This window comes from Musca autumnalis, unplaced genomic scaffold, assembly GCF_047663935.1.
Source record: "Musca autumnalis isolate F117 unplaced genomic scaffold, ASM4766393v1 scaffold_1, whole genome shotgun sequence".
NCBI lineage: Eukaryota > Metazoa > Arthropoda > Insecta > Diptera > Muscidae > Musca > Musca autumnalis.
This window is the reverse complement of record NW_027411644.1, coordinates 14,789,749-14,803,952: the sequence shown is the minus strand read 5'-3', so window position 1 is coordinate 14,803,952 and position 14,204 is coordinate 14,789,749. Positions and strand designations below refer to the sequence as shown.

General features: G+C 25.7%; 1 long non-coding RNA gene across 1 annotated transcript in view; it reads left to right on the top strand.

Moving 5' to 3' along the window:
• Positions 1-486: 486 nt before the first annotated feature.
• LOC141394002 (uncharacterized) overlaps positions 487-14,204 on the top strand; it is a 412,830-nt gene continuing 399,112 nt past the window's right edge. Inside the window, exons 1-2 of the long non-coding RNA XR_012410232.1 lie at positions 487-641; positions 12,933-12,983. This is a non-coding gene — a long non-coding RNA (uncharacterized lncRNA). The remainder of the gene's footprint in view (positions 642-12,932; positions 12,984-14,204) is intronic.

Sequence of the window (14,204 nt, the reverse complement as noted above, 5' to 3'; positions counted from 1 at the left end):
CAGAAGTTATATTTGATAAAAAACATTTGTCGTGAACATTTCAGAAGTCGAAAAGAGGAAGATAAAGAATATGTATGCCTTACATAGCAACAAAATATTTTAGACGTTCTTCAGGTTTGGATTTTAAAAGATTTATGGTAACCGAAAGTTCTTCGTTGTTCTATTTAAATATTTTTTTAGGTTTTATTATTTGAGTAATTTGCCAGTTGTTTTCTACGTTCTGAGTTTTGTTATAAAATTGATATAGGAATTTTATACACCAATTTTTTTATAATAATTTGATTTAATCTTATTTGCAATTTAATTTTTTGTATGATTTTCAAATTTTGTAGTTGTTTCGAAGCAAAAAACAAAGTCAATATTACCATGAAAAGCAAAGTTTAGGTGCTTTATGTTCACATTCATTTTCTTTGGACATAGTGAAACAGACCCTTAATTTATTTTTCAGATATTCAAATATATATTTTTTTGCTTTTTAAGAGTTTTTTTTCGGAATTTCTATTTCTATAAAAAATTGTATATGTTTTGACATAGCGAAACAGGCTCTTAATTTATTTATTTTTTTATTTATTTTTCAGATTTTCAAATATTTTTTGCTTTTTAAGAGTTTTTTTTTCGGAATTTCTATTTCTATAAAAAAGGTATTTGAAAAATTAAAATTGAAAATTTATTATGTTTATATTTATTTTGGAGTATATATTTTGGATTTTATTTAGTTTTTTGTAAATTATTTATATATATACGATTTATTATATTCATTATAAATTATTTTCAAATCATGCAATTTTGTAATAATATTAAACAGTTTATTTTATACCTTTGCAGTTCTATTAATAATTTAAAATGTTTAATTTTCTTTTCGTAAATTGTATTTTATATTTCTATATTTTTAAAATTTTGTGAGTGTAATTGAAAAATATTTTTTGTTTTTATTTAAGTAGGAAATTTTCTAATAATCACATTTGAGAATTTTTTGTGTCCATTTTGCATCACTTCATACATATCACTATATTTCAAAGATGTTCTCAAAAGAATCATTGGCATGGTGTTAAGATTTAAATACAGCAAAATTTGCTCAAAAGACAAACGTCTTTGGTTATAGCAAAAGCGGAGGGCCGTACTAAATGTGGTTAAAAGTTCTAAATAATGGTACGATATTCTTCCAAGGAAATGAAAATCTTTGCCAAAATTATAATGGTGGTGGTGGTAGATGGTCTTGCTCAAACAGTTAGTAGCTTTGCAATTGAGTTATGCTTCAATTAATTTGGAAGGCTGTTTTTGTTGATTATGATGGACTTCTTTCATCTATTCATGTCTTATCCATGTTTTTCTTATAAATATGTGGCTGCTGGTTATGGACGGCTGTCTGTCTGTGTCTATATTGATGATGATAGCAATTATTTTTTTTCAAATTTTGTCAGTTGAATGAATTTTGGTTATAGCTAGTTGGGGGAGGAGATTTTGTATGAACCCCCATTTATAATTTCTTTGTTTTTGTTTCTCTCGTTTTATCTACGATAGTTGACCACAACGGAAGAAATATTGGGGTGGGTTGTTTTAAGTGCTTTGTAGTTATTAATGATTAATGCAAACAAGATTTTGAGATTATGTATTTAAATTTATTTTTTAGACAGATATAAATACAAACTATTAACAATTTTGTTTTCAGTCCTGTCAATCAATTATTAAAAAATCTATGTGTAGAAGGTAATGTTCAGATTGTTTTCAGTAATATTTTTTAAGAAATTTAAATTTTTTTATTCGATTAGGTATTTTATTTATATTTATATATTATGTAAGATTATTGCATAAAATTAATACATAAAAACACAAATGTGATTATCGAAGAAATATATACAAAATTTGAAAACAAATTTAGTTAATTTTTTGGAATTCTGCATTGGTGCTTTTTCTTTTTAGGGCGCTTATTGAAATTATTTTTTTTGCATTTTCTTGTTGTTCATTTTAGTTACCGTATATTATTTGTACTGAATTGAATGGGAATAAATGTACATAATTTTCAAATATTTTTTTAGTTCAATTTTTTTTTTGAATTTAGTATTGGTTCTTTTGAAAAATATTGGCACATTTACTATAGCAAAACAAATTTCATTTTAGGGCGCGTATTGAAATAATTTTTTTTTATTTTTTTATTTTCTTGTTGTTCGTTTGGTTACCGTATATCATTTGTAATGTATTGAATGGGAAGAAATGTACATAAATTATAAATATTTTGTTAGTTCAATTTTTTTGAATTTAGTATTGGTTCGTTAAAGAAAACAATTTTCATTTTAGGGCGCTTATTGAAATTATTATTATTTTTTTATTTTCTTATTGTTCATTTTGCTTTTCGTATACTATTTGTACTGGATTGAGTGGGAAATATAGTATATTTTTTGTTGGATTTGTTTTTTGAGAACGAAATGCATTGAATTTTATTTAGAAAAAATTTAAATAATTTTTCGAACAGTATTTAATGGTTGATTATATGTCAAGTGCGAAATATTTGTACTGCCTCTCATTTGAATGATTTTGTTTGTAATCTATTTTGGATTTAGATATTTTTCAAAGAAATACATCTGTTTTTATTTATTAAAATTAAAAATTTTAAACACATTTTAAATAATTTCCATTATTATTCGATGGTTTATCTTTTATAAATTGCCAAATATTTGATTTATTTTTGTTTTCTGGAAAAAATACCTTGTAGACTCTGAAAAACAACAAAAATATTTCATGGAATGTTTCAAAAATTTCTCACTTTTTCGAATAATTTAAGTTGTAATTAGAATTTGAGAATTCCAATTGAATATCGAATTATTTCATTTGTAATTTGAATTTTTTCATTGTAATTCGAATTTTTCTATTTGTAATTTGAATTTTTTCATTTGAAATTACAAATACAAAAATTTCGATTTACAAATAGAAAAATTCAAATTACAAATGGGAAAATTCGATTTACAAATGTAATAATTCAAATTACAAAAGAAAAGATCGGCTTAACCACCCGTGAAACGTAGCGTAATGGTTGGATGCGTGGGACTTCGGTAGACTCCTAATTTTTCAATGTATCTCTTAGGTCATAAAAGCTCAACTCGAAAGAGAATTAATTAATTAATTAAAATAAAAATTCACTATAAATGACCTTCGCCTTAAAAAGGCAAAAATAAAAGAAAAAATTGAAATTACAAATGAAATAATTTGAATTTCAAATGGAATTCTCAAATTACAAATGAAATAATCAAATTACAACTGAAATTCTTCGAATTACATGTGAAAATGGTGTAGATTTGTTTCAATGAAATGTCTTTGTATCCGACTTCAAAATAAGTAAAACATGGGATATTTTTGAAAGCTATTCTTTTTGAAAGATTTAATTAAAAAAATATGAGAAATATTTCTCAATATTTTTAAATTCAATATACAAAAAATATCTGAATATAAATTTTAGTGAAAGTGTGATCTGTTGGACCAACAAGTTGGAGTTAATTTTTGGATTTTGGTATTTTTCTTTCAATTTCTGGTCATAAGCTATTTGAATTAATTTTGCTACATTTTGTATATAATCTTTTGTGAATGAAAACATTTTTTTCAAATAAATATATATAATTTTTGGGTTTCATGATTGCTTGGTTTCATTTTTCATTCACTTTCTGAACATAAGCCACGGTGCGCCTTAACTAATTTTAAATGGAAGGTGCTTACACCTGGGAAGTTTTTGCAGGTTTAGAAACTACAATGCTCATAGTTGAGAAATATCAAAAAACAAAAAAATTGCCGAAGGGTTTTTCAAATAAATCGCGATTTAAGTTCACATTTTTAGGGGTTCTTTAGGTTTTCAAGATTTTGCTTCGAAACCGCGAGTCCTATGTAAATGGATCTGAAGAATATGTTGTAGCTGTGAAAATTCTCCACAAGATTAACCTCGACGATATTTTCCTAGGTTTTACCGTTTTTGAGATAGAGAAACTCAAATTGAGACAATCCACTGACTGTATCGCCTCCTTATAAAACAATATCATGCTCAGTGCGCCTTAACCGTGAAGCTTTTAGAATTAATTTCGCTCCATTTCGTGTTTAACCTTTTCTAAATGACAACCATTTATTTCAAAATACATTTTTATTGAGAAGTTACCCTTTGATCTCACGTTTCAGAGTACAAATTTAGTTAAGGCATGACATTTTTGCTAAATTAATTTTCAGAATCAAAAAAGTTTCCCCTGAAAACAATTTAATGAATATATTTTATAATTTGTTTATATTTTTTTATTTAGAAAATACTTTCCGGGACTCTATTTCCACATCTTTCCAATTTAGAAACAATTTCCATATTGCTACTTTGATGCATGGATTTTGGATACAGTATCTATTTTTTTTATAAAGAATAATTTTTGTTTTGAAATGATTTTCATTGGGTCTGAATTATATTGAACATTATTTTTTTGTTTAATGCTGAATGATGGCTTTTGAAACTTGTGAAAATTATTTTTAATTCAGTTGACATTTGATTGTACATACTTTTTATAATTATTTTTGTTTCGCTCAAAAATGAACTAAGGATTGAAAAGAACGTTCATTCGGTTAGTTTTTGAGTTCACAAAGTTCAATTATTCACCTCACTCGATCCTAATGTTTATACCAAAGAGACATAAAACAAAAAGGTCGATGGAACTGAAAATATCTACAAAAACACATAAACAATGAAACGAACTCAAGGACCTTGATTCTTTCAACAAATGGAATAAAAAATCAGTTCCGTTCAGTGAACCAAAGTGTTCAATTTATGGTGAGCTATAAATTTGTTTTGATCTCAGCGATATGAATAGATAGAAATAAAATTATCAATAATTTTCGTATAAAGTTCAGAAGAAAGTATACATTTTTATATATTTGGAAAATAATTATTTTTTTTTTTTTTTTTGAAATTACTTTTGATGCTTAAATCATTTTTTCTATTATCCACTTAAGCTGTGTCGCTTTGTAATGATCTAATGTTTGGAATGGGATCCAGTTTATTCGTTTATCGCGTTCGATTATATCAGTTATTCATTTCGCTCAATTTCAGCTACAAATCCGGTTTCAAAATGAATTCAACGACCTTGATTCTTTCAAGAAATGGAATAAAACATTTAGTTCCGTTTAGTGAATCAAAGTGTTCAATTTATGATGAGCCATAAATTTGTTTTGATCTCAGCGATTTAAATAAATAGAAATAAAATGATCAATAATTTTCATATAAACTTCAGTAGAAAGTATAAATTTTTATATATTTGGAAAATAATTATTTTTTTTGAAATTACTTTTGATGCTTTAATAATTTGTTCTATTTTCCATTTAAGCTGTGTCGCTTTGAAATGAACTAATGTTTGGAAGGGGGTCCAGTTTATTCGTTTATCGCGTTCGCTTAGATCAGTTATTCATTTCGCTCAACTTCAGCTTCAATACCAAAGAGGCCTGTAATGAAATGGAACACATTAACTGAGGAACTAGTTCCATTTGAGAAAAACGAACTATTCGACCGTTTCCTCTAATAAACCAGATTGCACAACACTGTACTGATGAGCTATATATGTATTATGTTTGGATTTGAGAAAGGATGTTCATAAATGATATGAATTTAAATATATAATATGGTAACAAAAATGCCGTAATGAGTTCTGAAGAAATTAGAAATGTATATCCACATTTTTTACAGTATTTAAAAAATCATAGTTTTGATTTATTTTTTCTTTAAATTCTTTTATAATTGATGTATTCTCCTGTAGATTTGTATCGCTTTGAAATGCTCTAAACTTTGGAACGAGGGACTTAGGGGTCAATTGAACCATGCCATAACAAATGAACCATGTAATTGGTTTTGAGTAAAGGAACTAGATTGGTCGCTTTCTTTAATTGTGGTGTTTAAAAATTTTTAAAATAAATTTTTAAAATATGCCTGAATTGTGACTTTTTTAACAATTTAATAAATGTGCATAAATACTTGTAAATTTCAATACGAGAAAACAATTTTGAATGTTCAAATTTTTATACAAAAACACATTAACCAAGGAACTTGTTCATTTTGATAAAAAAAGAACTAGATATACAGTATCCTTCAATGAACGACAGTTCACAGGCCTATTGGTCAACATATGATAGGCTATGTATTATAGTTTGATTTGAAAGTGTTTATAGGTGATATGGAAAGTATGTAAAAATTGAATTTTTTATTTATTCCTCTTTTGAAAGGTTCAATTTAGTTTGACAAAAAAGAAACCAAAAATATTTTAATATTTGATATGAATAATTTCATGTTTATTTCAATATCAGAAAGCAATTTGGAATGTTCTTACAAAAAATACATACATACACAGAAAAAATCCACTCCGAAAATTTTGACTGAAAGCTTTATTACCATATTTTTCATATTTTTGTCGAATGGGATAAACTTTTACGAATATATTGAAAAAAATGTTTATTTATCATGAACATGCGCTCGATAAACCGTTTCAAACAAATAATTACTGAAATATGTTTATGGTTATTAATAATTGTTTGTGGTTAGAATAACAAAATAATTTTAAATACGAAATTTTTTTATAGATTAAAAAATAATTTCAACATTTTTTTTAATCATTATAGTTTTTATCAAGCAAAATGTGGAATATGTTAATATTTTTGTCAATATTTGAAACATGGTATGAGTTCAAACCAAATAATATAATTCGATAAATATTTTAGTCAGTGTGACAATTTTATTATTTTTTTACCATGTGATCAAACATTTTCATCGAATTTTGTCAATATGATTTTTTTGCAGAAAATTGATAAAATGTTTGATTGAATTTTTGAGTTTTTAATCAAATGGCTAAATTTTTTTTTCTGTGTTGTTGTAACTTATGAATACATTCACGACACATCTATGTAAGGTATATGCATGAATTACAACAACTAATAAATTTACAAAAACAACATTGTTGTTATCGAAAATTAAAGCTTTGTTCCAGAACTAAAAAGTTTTTACAATTTTTACGACTTTTACACATTTTACCCGAAAACCCGTTCCCGCACACAAAGAAGTTCACTTCTCTTTAAAGAAAAATGACGCTGAATGACGCTCTCATTAAATACTTTTTAATCGACAAATTGGAGCGTCTAAAAAATAGTAATATGGATGCCGGCGTCTGATTGGCTTGTAGGCCGACTATGACATTTGTTCCAGCTGTTTTGACTCTTTTTTTATTTTAGCGTTCCCAAACTTTTTGAAAAGACTTCTGTGTGACAACAATTTTTCTCTCTTCCTCTCTTTTACGAGTTTTACTAATAAAAAGTACGGGAACAAAGCTTAAATGTCAAGAGAAAATATTGAATAATACATAGGGTCGTTCTTAAATTTTTCTCAGGAAAAACAAAATATATTTTGAAAATGCTCTAAAATAGAAAAATTTTGAATCAAAATGTAAATATAAAAAAGCTTTCAGAACTGTCCTAGGTTATTTTTATTACACGTTTATGGTGAAAAGAAGTATTTTATGGTAGCAAATTTCGAAGTTTCAAATTTCATGAGTGGAGCCTATTACATTTTGAAAACCAAATTTACAAAAAAAAGTATAAATACAACTGATTATTACTTCTACCTTATATAAATGTGCCTTGAATACATTCTTATTTTCAAGTATTTTCCATGATGTTTCATTTGAGTTGAGTTTAGAATTCAGACTGAAAATATAAAGGTGAATTTCCAAATATTTACAATTTTATTTTCTGTAAAGCTTGTCTTTTCTTTTAATATAATTTAGGCATTCATCCCCCTTCTCAAATCATGCATTCCAACTTGAAGAAATCTCATAATTCATTTTTAGTCATAATTTGTAATTTTGCCAACATTTCCTGTAAAACTTATACTGTTCCTTATTTTTGTTTTTTTTTTTTTTGTATTGTCTTATGTTCACATACATATTTCTTAAATGGCTTGTCTTTGTGTTTTTGGATGGAATGAGAGCTGCTGCTATTTGCGAATTGGCGACTGTTTTAGTTTTCATTTTCTTGTACTTCATCTCGTCTTCGTCTTCTTCATGTTCAACGTTTTGTTGCGCCATAATAATGGCGCATTATGACTTCCGTTTAGTTAGACAATTTTGGTACTTTGCGTTCGAGTGTAATTTAATGTTATAATTTATCTTAAATCCAGTTGAGCAGTCAGTTTTATTACTATGAATTTGTTGCTGCGAGGTCGTTTGGCTTTCTTATTCATGGCTGTTGTTGTTGTTTATGGAGGCAGTTTTCTTGCGTATTCGAATGGTGGTTTTATGAATGTCTTTTAGAAATTTTATGTTTTTTTTGTCGCATAATTATGAAATTTTATGTGGAATAAAATAAGAAATATTACAAACAAAGGATGTTTCTTCTGCGTATATATTTTTGGGGGCTAGAGTCTTTAATTTGAGTAGAGATTCAAAATATTTTTGATTAAATTAAGGACGTATAGCGATTAATTTTAAATCGTACTAGGATATTTGCTTTTTTTGGTTTTTAAAATTGCAATAATGTTCATTGAAAGAGATTTATGTTGAAAATATTATATGGACTTAGTAAAATTTTGTAATGAAACTTGAATTCGTTGTTATTTCTCTAAATATGAAATTGAATTTATATGACAAAGAAGTTTGATTTAACAACTATTTTCAAATTTTAGCAGACCAGATATTTGTAATAAAATATATCTTTGTGTTGAGTTTTATTGAAATTTACCTCAATTTGTCAAATATTCACTAAAGGTTGTAACAAAAACGTTGAAGCTTTGTAATAGTATTTATTTATTTGTTTATTTATTTTTTTGTTAAAGAAATTTGTGTCGTCAAATTTTAAAGAAATTAAATGAAAAATGTAATTTTTTAAATTAAATAAAATTTGTAATGAAAAATATTATCTGAATAAGATTTTTATATACCTTGATACTTTGGGTTAACCCAAATGGTTGCTCTACATTTCTGATCAAAAAACATGCATTTGATATTAAACAAAATTGAGGATATTAAAAAAATTATGCAAGAAAACTACAGTGGGTTCACAGGAAAAAAATTTGTTTCCGATAAACAGCTTCATAAAAATTTTCAATTTGTAACTAACTTTTTGAAAGACGATGAAATAAAAGTTATTATATTTCAATAAATAAATACGTGAACAAAAAAGCACGTCAAAAAACTGAAAATGTTTGAGGAAATGGTTGATAAACACGTTTGTGAATTTTTTTATCAAATCGTTATCAATTTTGTCTGTGTTGTTTTAACAAAATATATAACAAATTAAACATTTTCAAAATTTAATATATTTTTTGGAAAAAATAAAATTTTGTATAATTTGAAATTTGCCAAAATTTGCCAAAATAATTGGAGATTTATTTGTATTTTGATTTTTGTTATTGTTTGTTTATTTATTTATTTGTTTAAATTATGTCCGTATATCTGATAAATAAAACGATTCATATTATTTTTAAATATTTTTTGACGTAATATTTGTATGTGATTAATAGATTTTTGTATATTTTTATAGCAGGTATTTTTTCAACTAGTTTTGTTATACAACTATTTTTTTCTGACTGTTTAATCATAAACATAAAATTAGAATTTCTATATTGAATTTTTTTTGGATTGATAAAAATTATAAAATTGTTTAATTTAGAATTTTATTTTCAGTTTGGTCATTGTCAAATAAAGCATAGGTTTACGTTATAAGTTCCTCAATTTTAAGTGATTGAACGAATGCAAATTTATATACAAACATTTATATATTTCCCATGAATTTCCCTGAAGGAAAAATTGAGACTCTCAGTTCAAATGTATACAATTTTGGATTGTTGTGGATTTGCTGTGGACTTGACCACCTTTAATTCGCTAGCAAAGTATGAAGAAGTTGGAAAAGTTTGTATTCAATATATAAACTTCCTCATGTTTGCTAATTTTTGAAGAAATATAAAAAAAAACTTTTTTAATTCCCATAATCAAAAACCTCCAGTGCATGATAATATAATAGGTTTTTTTGATCAAATATAAAAAAGAATTTCTTATTAATTCCCACAATACTATAATGGATTCAGTGTAACATGTATAGTCATTTGTTATATAAACAATGATTTTGAATTTTTGTATGGATTTTGCATACAATTTTGTTTGTAATAAATATTTTTTTAATATATTTAAATATAATCAATATTAATTTTTGTTTTTCATTTTTTCTTTTAATTATTTACCCAATAAACTCTATTGCCAAAATATCACAAATTCTTGCCAAATTTAATTTTTGTGTAATTAATATTTAAGATTTGTTTTCGTTTTGTCGACTTGTCCTTCGTTGTACCTGCTAAAAAGAGAAGAAGAGAGAAAATATTAGTGTATGTAATTGTGTAAAAAATGTGCAGTGTAAAATATTATTAAAATAAAACAATTAGAAAATAATATAATAATAACTATAAATTAAAATTAAATAAGGAATATAGAGAAGAATTGGAGGGTTCACAATATTAATTTATTTTGTTTTTTCAAAATAGTCAGATTTGTATGTCAAACAATGCTGTGGTTTACAAAAAACGGCATAAGTCGGAAAATATTTTTCTCATTGAAAATATCGTCCATATTTTGTACACCAAAAATAAAACAATACTAAAAAATACCTTGAGGAGAAAATTAAATATACATTTATATTTTTTAAAAAAAAAAAATATGTTTGTACGTAAGATGTATATTTTTGAAATTTTAATGTAATATTCTTAAAAATTCTGAGGTTTTCACAGAAACCTGTATAAGTCGAGAAATAATTTTTTTTTTGAAAACAATACTAAAAATGTAGAATTGGAAGGAAAATAAAATGTTTTTTTATATAAAAAAGTATTTTTGTGCGTGCGGTTTATATTTTTTAAAATTCAATTTATTTCAATATAGTTTATTTTTTCCTCTAAAATGTTCATAATTTTGCATGATAGAAAATACTATAATAACTATAAATTAAAATTAAATAAGGAATATAGAGAAGAATTGGAGGGTTCACAATATTAATTAATTTTGTTATTTCAAAATAGTCAGATTTTTTATGTTAATAAATTTTTGTGATTTTCAGAGAAAACGGCATAAGTCGGAAAATATTTTTTTCTTTGAAAATGTCGTCTATATTTTTTAAAACAAAAAATAAAACAATACTAAAAAAGCTCCTTGGGGAGAAAATTAAATATTTTTTTATATATTTTTTTTGTGTATGAGATTAATATTTTTGAAATTTAATATTTTTAAAAATTCTGTGATTTTCACAGAAAATGGTATAAGTCGATAAATAACTTTTTTTGAAAACAATACTACCCTGGGAAGGGAAATTAAATTATTTTTATATAAAAAAGTATTTTTGTGGTTCTTTAGGGGTTCTTTAGGTCTTTAGGGGTTCTTTAGGTTTTCACGATTTTGCTTGGAAACCGCGAGTCCTATGTAAATGGGCATAAAGAAAATATTGTAGCTTTAAAAATTCTCCATTGACCTTTATGGTATTTTCGTAGGTTTTACCGTTTTTGAGATATAGAAGTTCAAATAGGGACAAGTCTCTTTATAAAACAATGCTATGACTGCGAATTCCCAACTTAAACGTATATATCTCAAAAATGGTACAACCTAAGAAAAAATAAGTCAGCCAATCTTGTAGAGAATTTTCACAGCTACAAAATTTTCTTTAGTCCCATTTTGACATGACTTGCGGTTTTCAAACAAAATCTTGAAGACTTAAGATAAAAACCTAAGAATTTGAACTGAACCTGTATATCTCAAAAATGGAAAAACCTACAAAAAACCTTAAGTTCAGTCTTGTAGGGAATTTTCACAGCTACTACATTTTCTTTAGTTCCATTCCGACAGGACTTGCGGTTTCCAAGCAAAATCATGAAAACACAAAAAACACCTAAAAATGTGAATTTTGACCGCGATTTATTTGAAAATCCCTACAGCAATTTTTTCTAGTTTCGTGATTTTTCTCATCTATGAACATTGCTGTTTCAGAATTCACAAAAACGTCCCCTGTGTAAGCGTTTTTCGTTAAAAGTTAGTTAAGGCGTACCCTTCATGATATTGTTTTATAAAGGGGCGATCCAGTCAGTGCATTGTCTCAATTTGAACTTCTTTATCTCAAAAACGGTAAAACATACGAAAATATCAGAGATGCCATTCTTGTGGAGAATTTTAACAGCTACAACATTTTCTTTAGGCCCATGTACATAGGACACGCGGTTTCCAAGCAGAATCGTGAAAACCTAAAGAACCCCTAAAAATGTGAACTTAAATCGCGATTTATTTGAAAAACCCTCCGGCGATTTTTTTTTGTTTCTTGATATTTCTCAGCTATGAGCATTGTAGTTTCAGAATCTGCAAAAACTTCCCAGGTGTAAGCACCTTCCATTTAAATTTGGTTAAGGCACACCGTGATGTAGTTCTGATAACCTTCATATTTCATGTTGTTTTTGTCATAAAAATCTGGAGCAGATCAAATTCTTTCATACATTTTTTTGCTCTCAAAAAGTATGTCCTCGTGATACCAATAACTCAAATTTGGCATAGGACGATTTACTTTTCTTTCTACGAAAATCACAGAGTTGCCACAAGACAAAATGCTAAACTCTGTATTGAGTTGTACTAATTGGCTATGCTTATAAGTTTTATTCTAAGAAACTAATTAAAATGTTGTTTTTTTTTAACAGACCTTTAAATATTTTTAGGTTTGCAGTTTAAAACTGACATTTATGGCTGATGAATATTTCTAATAATTGCTTATTTCGTAACAATGAAATGGAAAATAATGTTTATCGTATTAAAATTTACCAAGCATACAATTTTAATTCAGTTAGTTTAGATTCTGATTAAAATATTTCATCTACAATTTCCAGCTAAATACATTTATTTAATTTATATTATTTTTAATTGTAGGGTTTTAAATGAATTTTCCAAGCAAATATCAAAGCGATATTTTATATTATGGTATGTATTTAAAATTAATTATTCTTTTGAGTTTTTAAAATCATCAGGAATTTTGTAGAATGATTTTTTAGTATTAGTTACCCAATGCTTTACTTTGCGTAAGTAGTTTTTTATGTATGCTTCTTTGAAATATAAATATTATAAACAAACAGATTTTTTTTTAGAGAATATATATTTGAAAACCTCTTTATTTTAACAAAGTAAAGATTTGTGGTTTAAGTGAAGGGCATGATATAAGATCCGCCTTAATTTTTTTCTCAATTTATGTGACATTTGCGACAAGATTATAAGACAATGCAATTATTGATTTGAAACTATTAAATGGAAAGCGGAATTTGCCTATTTATACATAATACATGTACAAATTTAACATCCTAATTTTTCTATTTGAATTCTTAGAAAATGTCTACAGAACGAATTAGAATTTAATGATGTATTATTTAAATTTCGTTATAATTTTTATTTAGATGTTATTTAATATTTATTTGGATAAAATTGAAAAAAAATTTTGAAGTTGAATCTGTGCTTTGATGTTGTAGCCTGGAAAAAATATTTTGTACCATTTGCAACTACAAAAAAATTTTGAAGTTGAATCTGTGCTTTGATGTTGTAGCCTGGAAAAAATATTTTGTACCATTTGCAACTACAATCTGGGAAATAAATCACAATTTGTTTTAAAAAGGTGTTTCTCCAATTTTACTGAAATTTGACGGTAGTACAAAATCAAATAAATATTGATTTAAATTTGAATATAATCAATTTGAGCATACAAATTGTTAATTTAGTTCTTTCTTTGATTTGATGTTGTAGCCTGGAAAAAATATTTTGTACAATTTGCGACTACAATCTGGGAAATAAAACACAATTTGTTTTAAAAAAGTGTTTCCCCAATTTTAGTGAAATTTGATGGTAGTAGAAAGTAGAAAAAATTGATTTGAGTTAAATTTTGATTAATTTTTTTATTTTACATAGTTATTTACTTGAATATTTATTGGGATAAAATTAAATAAATTGTTGAATTCGAATAAAGAATTTGATGAAGCTTGGGAAACGTTGTACAGTTTGTAAGTTAAATAATTTAATAAATAAGGCACAAAAAGTCAAAACCCCTCTGTCGTTTGATGTGTTCTTACATTTATATTTTAAATATGTTAACATTTATTTTTTTGCATTTCGAAGAACTATACGTGACTCAATTCTGTTTCTATTATAATGTGAAAT